The sequence below is a fragment of the Marmota marmota genome, unplaced genomic scaffold, assembly GCF_001458135.2.
Source record: "Marmota marmota marmota unplaced genomic scaffold, marMar, whole genome shotgun sequence".
In the NCBI taxonomy this organism is placed as follows: domain Eukaryota; kingdom Metazoa; phylum Chordata; class Mammalia; order Rodentia; family Sciuridae; genus Marmota; species Marmota marmota.
Genome location: NW_026000206.1, coordinates 12,524,672 through 12,534,396, shown reverse-complemented (window position 1 = coordinate 12,534,396; position 9,725 = coordinate 12,524,672).

Here is a 9,725-nt window from a genome sequence, read left to right as displayed (position 1 = left end):
CATCCCCAGTCTTTTTTATTTCTTATTTTGAGACAGGGTAGCCTAGGCTGGCCTCGTGATCCTCCCGAGTTGCTGGGTTTACAGGTGGGGGCAGCTTCTGTTTTTCTCTGTGATTAGTCTGGATTCTTGCCTCTCCAGTGCCCAATGCTGGTTTATCATACTTTGAACACTGTGGAAACCCTTCAGGCCACAGGGGCCCAGCTCCACACCCTGGACGGCCTTGCCCTGGGGATCCCTCCTCCTGGCACCACCCAGGCTTTGGAGCAGCCCTCTGTGAAGCCCACTGGAGTACCAAGCCCCAGTCAAGCAGCCAGCGATGCAGGGTAATTCCTTAATATGCTATATCCTTACCCAAATAGTCATATAAATCAAGTTCAGACAGATTAGAGAATAAAAAAGTCATGCTGTAAAGCAAGCTGCATTCATCCATAATTATTGTACCAGTTTTGAATTTGATACAAACTTATAAAGCATAAACCTACAAGAGAATCATCAAAGGAAATATGGATGTATTTAAGTGCCTATGATTCTACACATACACATACACACTCCTTAAAAAACTTAAAAGCAAATTGGTAAACAGGAAAAATATTTGCAACAGATAAAGGCTCCAAGACTAATAAAAACGCAAATATCCCAATGCAAAATGGAGAAAGACGGGTGGGGCCTGGGGCATCCCCCAAAGGATGCTGTGTTGAGGGCTCCGTGCTCAGTGCAGCGGTGCCCAGAGGTGGGACGTGCCTGGAGCAGGACCTCACTGGGGAATGACCCACCAACAGCTGAACAGCGCTGGGAGGGCCCTGTTGGAGGAAGAGGGTCACTGAGGTGGGCCCCGAGGGGTTCCTCGTGCCTCCGTCCCCTTTGTCTCTCTCCACCTCCTGGCTACCATGAGCGGACAGCCTTCCTCGGCCTGGTCCTTCCACCAGGGCATTCTGCTTCACCTCAGGCGCAAAGCAGTGGGGCCGGCTGACCAAGGCTGAGACCTCTGAAACTGTGAGCCAAAATAAATCTTTCCTCCCTTCAGTTGTTTATGTCAGGTATTTTGGTCACAGCAATGAAAAGCTGACTAACACAACTAAGATAGAACAAAATCAATCAACTGCCTAAAGCAAACATCTTGACCTCTGTAGTTGTCAGAGAACTTGGAGTAAAGCTAGGTGCAGTTTGTCAAGGGCCAGGCTCTCTCCCTGCCCAAGTCCTAGTCTCAAACCCTCCTTAGCTGTGAGCAGCTCCTGCCCCACTGGGACGCCCCTCCTCCGAGGCCTGTTCCCATTCCTGTCCCAGACTGTGTATGGGATTTTCCTCAGAAACAAAAGGCCCATGAACAAGTTTCCTCAAACAAATACGCAGCTGTCCCTGGATGAGGAGACCCGGGGAGGCAGAACACACACCAGGTTTGGGGCCATGCTGTCCTTTAGATGGGGAGCCCTGCTTGGCTCTCTCTGGTCCTCTGCCTGCCCCAGACTGTCCACCTGGCTTGGCCTCTGGGCCCTGCAGAGAGCCCTCCAGCTCCTGCCTGACCCACGCTGCAGCTCTGCTCTCCCGGCTCCCCGGCTCCTGCCGTCGTCCAGCCCTTTCTGCTCCAGGGCCTTCACACGAGCCTCCTCCTCTGCCTGAGCAGTCTCCTGAGACCCCCACTGCCCCTCAGTACTATCAGGTCTTCTCTCCCTACCACCAGCCTTGCTCTCCTTACCACCTGTCTCCGCCTCCAGGGGCAGTGCTGGTGGCTGACCTCACCTGTCTACTGCTTTGCTCTGGGTTCCCTGCCAGGTCTGGGCATGGTAGAAATGATAGGGACCTTGTCTACCCCACCACTGCCTGCTGGGCCGCCCCAACCTGGCTAAAGGGCCCTGAACAATAAGTATGCCAGGGCAGGCCGGAAGGGCAGGGCCACCCCACTCAGCCGTGCCCTCCAGCTCTGGAGTTTTGAGTGCCACTGTAGTTTCCGCCTACTTTACAAACTTTCCACAAGACTGTTAAATCAGTTTATCGTTAAATAAGTCAGGAACACTATTCTAAAAGAAAATTTAAAAAGCACACTGCGTTTTCATCTTAGCAAATGCCTAACAAAGAAAGGGGACAGAGCCCAGCCTGAGGTGGGCAAGCCGAGGGGCTTTGAGGGGCTCTGGTGATTCTGCCTGGCCTTGGGCATGGATTAGAGCCTGACCTGACGTCTCCTGGCCAAGGGGTCATTCGTATTCCCTGCCCCAGCCACACTTCCACTGTGCACAGGAGCAGGGCGTGGGGTGAAGGTCAGCAGGCCACAGAGTCCCCCACCCAGAGCTGCTCTGCAGCAGACCCTCGGGTCCACAAGGCTGCTGAAGCTCTCCTCCTCCCTCCCTCCTTCTCTTCCCCCTCTCCTCTCTGCCCTCCTTCTTACACCACAGACACAAGGGGTAAAAGATGACACAAAGAACCCACTCCTCCCCTGTGGGGGACAGAATGTGGACGCACCCCTCACTGGGCTGACTAGCTCTCTGCTCTCACCCCTGGGTGGCTCCTGCCAAGCCCCTCACCCTGCCCCTCAGGCCACCCGTCCTGCATGCCCATTCACCCTGTTGAGTCCCAGTCACTCCTGAGCCCTCTACTCTGGGGGTTCTGTTGGAAGGTACCCTGGGGAGGGCAGCCCCTTGCCACACAAAAAGCTCCTCTCTCGGCCTTGAGGGAATCTTCACCCTGTGCACTAGTCCATAGCCAGCCTGGGAGGTATCCCCTCCACCTTGGAGACTTGAGGGATGTACAGGCTGCTGCAGGTCCCCTCCCAGGTGGCCTGGCCCACATCCTGGCCAGGAGGCCATTTGGCATGGAGGCTGCAGCAGGCTGGACCACGGGCTCTCAGCGTCTTCCTGGGCCGCTGGGAGTGCAGTAATGAGACGTTGCATAACCACTCATCTCTCCTCTGCGGGCAGCTCTGTGGGCCTTCGGAGTTAATTGTAAATGTATTTCCAGAAGCAAATCTGGGGCAAGGGTAGTGTGAATGGCCTGCAGGGAGGGGCTGGCCCCCAGGGTCTCTGCACACTTCTGAGAAGTTTCTCAAGACCCCATCCTTAGGATGACCGACATGCCTCTGGCTCCTGGCTCTGGGTGTGGCCAGCTGGCTCACACCAAGCCATGCCAGTCCTTCCTCACCCCAAGTGCCTGAGCCCTGAGGTCACCAGCCTGCAGCCCCTGCCCTCTGCTCAGCCACTTCCCCCTGGAGAGTCGTTGGTTCCTTGGGCAGAGGTACAGGGACACTGCCCCTACCTATCAGACGTCACTGGGGTGCCACTTGCAGTGAGCCTACCTACCTCTGCTTGAAGGGAGTCCCTAGCTCAGTGGTCGACCCATGACCTTGGTGGACTGGCAGTGGACGAGGCCACCTGAAGGACTCTTTCTGCTCAGGAACTTGGGCCCCCAGTAGCTGGGTCTCACAGGGGTGAATCTCTCTGGCATCAGTGTTCCCAAGAGCACTGGAGGGGCCGATTCATGAGGCCAGGAGCAGCCCCAAGCCCCGCCCCACCTGTCTGGACAGGTTCAGAGGACCACGTTCACCTCCAGGACCGGGTGGTCTCCACCCAAGGTCTGAAGGCTCTGTCGGGGACCCCGTGTTTCTTGTGCCTGCTGTGTTCCCTCCTTGCTGGGACGGGACCTCTATCCAGTGCCCCCTGTTCTAAATACATGCGCCATGGTCTGTCCCCATTGGCCCAGATTGGGTTGGAACCCAAGTGGGCATTTGGGTGAGGCTGTCCTTCTCAGGTCTCAGTTCCTGCAGGGTGTGTCCTTCTTGCGCTGCCTCAACTGCCTAGGGCAGAGTAGAGAGAGGTGACAGAGGCAAGGTTGGTTTGGGGGCCAGGGCTGAGCCTGGAGGCATCTCTGGGAGAGGAACTGGCAGAGCTCAGGGCCACAGGTTCCCACCCTGGTGAGCGAGGTCAGTGGCCTTGGCCAGATGGGAGTCTTCTGGAAGGTCAGCTTGTGGGCTGCCCAGTGCTGGGCAGGGCATGGCCTTGGGCACCATGGGGGAGGGGGACACTGGGCCTCTTTTAGAAAGGATTTGATATTTGTTATTTCAGAAAAGGCATCCAAGTCGTTTCTGTGGGAAAGAGCAGAACTTTGACCCTCTCTCACGTACTTTATGGCTTAGTTCTGTTTTTATTCCAAGTTACGCATGGGGGGCACCGTTCTCCTTCAGCACAGAGCATCCAGAGGTCTCGCTTAGCTCCTTGCATGGAATCCAAGAAGGCCTTGAGATGCAGGCCCTGGCAGGTCTGGTCTAGGGTGGAGTCATACACCCAGAGCAGAGACTGGCAGCTCTGAGCTGGAGCCCAGTGTGGGCACCACCTCTGACCCCTGCCAGGTGGCCCTCAACCCCAGCCATTGCTGGCATGGTTCAGATTTGGGGCGGTCTGACTGGAGCAGGCAGAGAAGGTGGTGGTGCTGGTTCTAGGAGTGGTGAGGCTGAACCCATCCCTTGCTGCCCCAGCACATCCCTGCCCTGCCACCCCCCTGCCCCCACTCAGAGCCCAGGACAAGGCCCCCTGGGTAGGGGACCCACCTCCACAACTCTGTGGGCCCTGGGTCTTTTCTCACTCCTTGTAAGACCCTGTATGACCAGGTGGCCCCTCTCTGGATGAAAGCCCAGCCCCTGGTGCGTCCTGCATCCCCCTGAGCCTTGGCTTCCCCATGTGTAGAAGGGGGATGGTGATCCTGACTTTGTGTGGGCTTCTGAAGGGTCACAGGGGAGGACGCCCAAGGGGTGCTGTGTCCCGGCCAGCACCTGGGAGGCCTCATGGGCACAGCTTTCGTGGTCCTTGTGCTTCTGCCAGGTTGGACTCTCCACAGCCCTGGATGAAGTGTCCTGCTCCCCTGGGGTTCTCACCAGGAAGACCCTGAGCCTGCAGGCCTCAGCCCAGGTGTGCTTCTGCTGCCCCTCACTGGGGTGGCAATGTTCAGTTATCAGGGCACGTGCTCTCCACCACAGCCCAGCTTGGCTCCTACTGTCCCGTGCACACAGGGTCTGGAAGGCCAGATGTCCCCAGCTGGAACAGTCCTAGGGGGAGCTGTAATGGGAGCTGAGCCCGGGTGGGGGCCAAGTCTTCAGGGGCGACTGTGCTGACACACCCCTGGGCACTGGAAGGGCACAGGGCTGCTTAGTGGTGACCAACTTCCTAAGGGGGTCTGTCCTGAGGAGTGGGGTAGGGGACATACGTGGGCCTCCCAGGTGCACAAGCATAGAAAAATAGGGTGGTGTAAGTGTGGGAGGGGTGCTTCACCTGGTGGCAGTGGTCACAGAGACTGTGGCCATGGGGCAGTGCCCTGGGTAGACAGGACAGGACAGGGTCTAGCCCCTGACTCTGCAAAACCCAGCTTCACATCTGCCAAGAAGGCTGGTGGCCTTTGGGAAGCAAATTAGGGCTGGGGAGCCTGCAGGGCCAGACAGGGAGGCTCTGTGCTGGGCCCTTGGGAAGGTCTGGGGCTTGGGGCCTGGGTCTCTACACATAGCCATGCGGCCCGACCTGAACAGAGGGTCCCAGAGGCTGGGGCCAGAAGGAAGGGCCCTGGAGCTCTAGGCCAGTGGCCCCTGGAGAAAGGGATGGCCAAGACAGCTGAGCCCCTCTGGGCCACCCGGACGAGGGCTCACTTTATGGGATCCTCCTGGTCCTGAGTCACAACTCATAGCAACAGAAATGAGGCCTGGCCCAGAGAGTCAGTGTGGGCTCCAGCCCCCAACAGGCCAGGCCCACTCATCCCTGCAATTGGCTGAGTCCTGGGCTGGGTGCCCGCCCACTGCCTGGTTGGGGGATGGGGCCTACCTTAGCCTGTAGAGCATCCTGGAAGCTTCCGGGTTGGGGCAGACCCAGGCTCCTCAGACTCCCAGGCCAGAGGAGAAAACCAGATGGGCTTGCTCAGAGCCGGCCCAGCCACTTCCTTTCCCACCGCCAGGGCCAGCATCCAGTGCTGCCTTGAGAGTATGACCTCAGCAGCTGTCCTGCCTCCAGAAGGCCTGGTGCCCACGGCAGAAATGGGGACACCCAGCTTGTCTGTCCTGCTCTGGGAGAGGCAGCCCCCCAAGCCCCAGGGCCCAACATAGCCATGAGCTTTTTGAGACATGGCGGCCTGGGGCAGAGAGCCAGGTCCAGCTCAGCCACCAGGGCCAATGGCTACACCCACAGGCATCAGTGTCCCTTTGTATCCTGACCAGCCCTGATATCCCACCCAGGAGTCTGGCTTCATTGACAATGCCAAGTTCCTCTGAATGGACACTCCCGGGCCTCCCCAGTGCCCACCTGCCCTGGTCCAGCTGCCCCTGCCTGCAAAGCAGATGGGGGGACACTTGCTGGAAGAGAAGGGCCATTCCTGCACTAAGCGTGAGACAGCTCCATCCGGCCAAGGGGAGGCCAGGGAGCCTGGGTTGCTTCCAGGCTTGGAGAACAAGCTGGCTCTCGCCTTGGCCAGAGAACACGAGGGCCTGGCAGAGCCTGCGGCAGCCCTTCCAAACATGTGGGCAGCACCAGGCAGCTCTGAGCACGGCTCCCCATCAGCTGCCAGGGGTACACAGGGGTGTTGGGGGTGCTGCCCGCGGGGCATCTGGCAACCAGGGAAGGCCCATTGCCCCAGGTTGTATTCCACTGCGCCTCCAGTTTCCTGCTCAGGCGCAGACCCTGGAGCTGCAGTGGGGTGAGGTGTTGCAGTGCCAGAGAGCCTAGGTTTGAACACAGAGCCACCCCTGAGGCTGTGATCTGGGCCAGGGACTCAGCCTCCCAGCCTCACACCCCCAGCCGTGGCAGCACAGTTTCAGAGAGTGTGTGAGGGGCTCCGCCTCCCTGGAGATGGGGTTGGGGTGGGCTGGGGAGTTGGAGCTCTGTCAGTTTCCTCCATCAGCTCCCCCGGGTCACCCACACCAGAGCAAAGGCACCCCCTCTGCATTCAGGGCTGTCCCCATCACCACTGGGACTCAGTCCTGCTCTCTCACCAGGGCCTCCTGGGGGTGGGGTTGCCTTGCAAGGGCACCGTGCTCCCGGGCCACTGAAGCCCCTGCTTTGGAGCACCTGGAACTGGGCCTGTGGGGCCAGGGCCCCGCAGAGTATGCCCACTAATAGGACCGATGGTGACCACATCCTGGGGGTTGGGAGAAGGCTCACTGGAGAGGAAGCCAACTGCATGGCAGGTGGGGAAGTGGTCATTCCCCTCCTCCTTGAGCCCACTGAATGTGTGACTTGCCATGAGGTGTCACCGGCCATCAGGCACCTGGGCAGGATGTCCCCACCATCCCAAAGGACTCCATTAACCCAAGGGAGTGCCTTTCCTGTGCCCCCAATAAAATAACTCCTCACTGCCTTGGACCCTCAGAACCTGGGCCTTTCCTGTCCCTGGGCCTCCTTGGAGGGAGGACCTGGGTGGGTTCTGGCCCAGAGCTGGACTTTGAGATGGTGGAAGAACACCCTCAGGAGGCCTGGCTCTGCCACCCTCAGCCCCTGCCACACTGCACAACCAGTGGGACCGGGAACACATCACCAGCCTGCTGCAGGATTTGGGAGGGGGAGAGTTGAGGAGACCCTCTCAGAGGCAGTGGTCCAGGGCCAGGAGGGGTGGACGAGGCTAAGGTGAACTTGGCAGGCAGGGACCCAAGTCCATTGGTACTGGTGACCAGGGGTATTCCACCCGCCCTCTATGATTCCTGGTGTTGGCTCGAGTTGCAAGCATGAAAGGGTGCAGGAAGAGACCCATCTTGAGCAGTCTATGGGGCCAAGAGCAGCCGTGCTTGTTCTGAGACTGTCAGGCCATTGGTGGTCAGGGCTGCTGGTCATCAGGCCCACAAAAGCTCCTGGGGCTCTTGATGGCCACAGCCAGGAGAAAAGATCAGTGGCCAGCAGCACAGGCAATTTGTTCCCATTTGAATGTGCCTGAACTTTGTCAGGGCAGATCCCCAGAGGTCACCTCCCCAGGGCACTGTCAGGTCTTAGGACCCCACCTGGAGCCTGGACTGACCCTGGAGAGCTTAATGGAGACTCTGCCGTGGCACTTAGAGAGGAAGCTGCCCTGGGCTGCTCTGGCTGCCTGGCTTTCCATGTTCATCGATGCCTGGAGCTCTGGTCAGAGTCCCCCAGGTACCCCAGCCTCAATTAGCTGTTGGCAGAGCAAGGTGGGGTCCCAGCCCTGCTCTGGGGTCTGGTCTGCAGTAGGGACTGCACGTGTAGCCCTCTCCCTCCCATCACACCCTGCCTAGAAGCAGAGACAGCAGCCGACCCGAGCTGGGCCACAGTGACCACCCCAGGCCCACTTCCTTTTCCCCAGAACCCTCTCCCATGGGTTTCTGGAAGCTGTTGACATCTTGGAGAGGACAAAGTTGGGGAGGAGGGAGGAGACCAAGGGGAAGGAAGCACCAGGCACCTCCGGGGTGGACTCTGGGGATGCCTACGGCGTGGGGCTCCATTAGGTTGTTTCCAAACAAGACAGAGGGACGATTGGGTCCCAGGGGCCCCAGGGACCCGTGCCCAGGGTCAGCCCAATGCACTGAAGGTGAGAGGATGGTCGTGACAAGCCCTGGGCCGTGATCATAGAGCAGACATGGAAGGCCTGGAGATCCGCTCTGCTTCCTGTTACCTCTTCCTGGAAACGGCAGCAGATGAGGTCTGGACTTTGTGGTGACCAGGCAGTCACCATTCCTCCTGCTGCCTGGCTGGTGAGTGTCCTGGGTGTCTCTGGTCATACCCAGTGCTCATCACTGGTGGTGGAGCCAGCATGACTTAGTGCCATTGAGGTCATGGACCCAGACCTCCCCCAGGAGAAAGGGGGTGTGGAGCGGGCTGACTTCTGACCCACAGCTGCTCCTCTCCACGTCCCTCTCCACCTGCTCCAGTGGCCCCTTTCTCCCCCCTGCCGCCAACTGACCTCCCTTCCTTTGTGCCCTTGGTCGGGTCCGTTCTGTCCTACAAAGTCCCCTCTATGTCTCCTTATTTGGGGCCACACACCCATGGCGTGGCCTTCTGAGAAGCTGCAACTTCCTTTTCCTGTTGGTGATGCTGGGAATGCGACTCACACAGTTCCTGGGGCCCCTGGGGTCCAATCATCCCTCTGTCTAATTTAGAAACAACCTAATGGATCTAATTCTCAGCTCTCCCCAGAGAAGCATTGCCATCTGTCCTGGTTTTGGAGGCTGCCTCCCGTGCCCTCAAGGAGGAGCAGAGAGCCTGAGTCCATGCACACCTGAACAGAGAACCAGGTGTGGGGCTTGAGCACCAGGTGACCAGTGCAGGGCAGCTGCTGGGTTCTGCTCAGGCAGCTGCCCCCATGCCTGCTAGGTAACACCTGGGACCAGTGTCAAGGGGCAGGTAGTGCCCACCAGCATCTCTTGGACAGGCATGGACACATAGGTCCCTTCTATAGTCAAAGAAGGCTCAAGCCAAAAGGTCCACTATGGCTGAAAGATCTGGCCCCACATCACTGTCTGCAGCCTTGGGAAGCCAGCCCACTGCCAGGCTCATGGCCCTGCAGGGAAGCCTCCTATCTGGGGTCAATGGCCCAGCTGCAATGCCCTGGGTGGGGCCCAGTGGCCAGTAAGTTCCTGAGCACGTGTGGGATGGCCCTCATTCCACCACCTCACATTCCTGAATACTCAGAGGAGGGCGGCCAGAGGGTGAGAGTGCTCCAGTGGGAGAAAGGGAGGGAGGGGATGGAGTGGGGAGGGAGGAGGGAGGGAAGAGGGAGGAGATGGAGTGGGGAGGGAGGAGATGGAGTGGGGAGGGAGG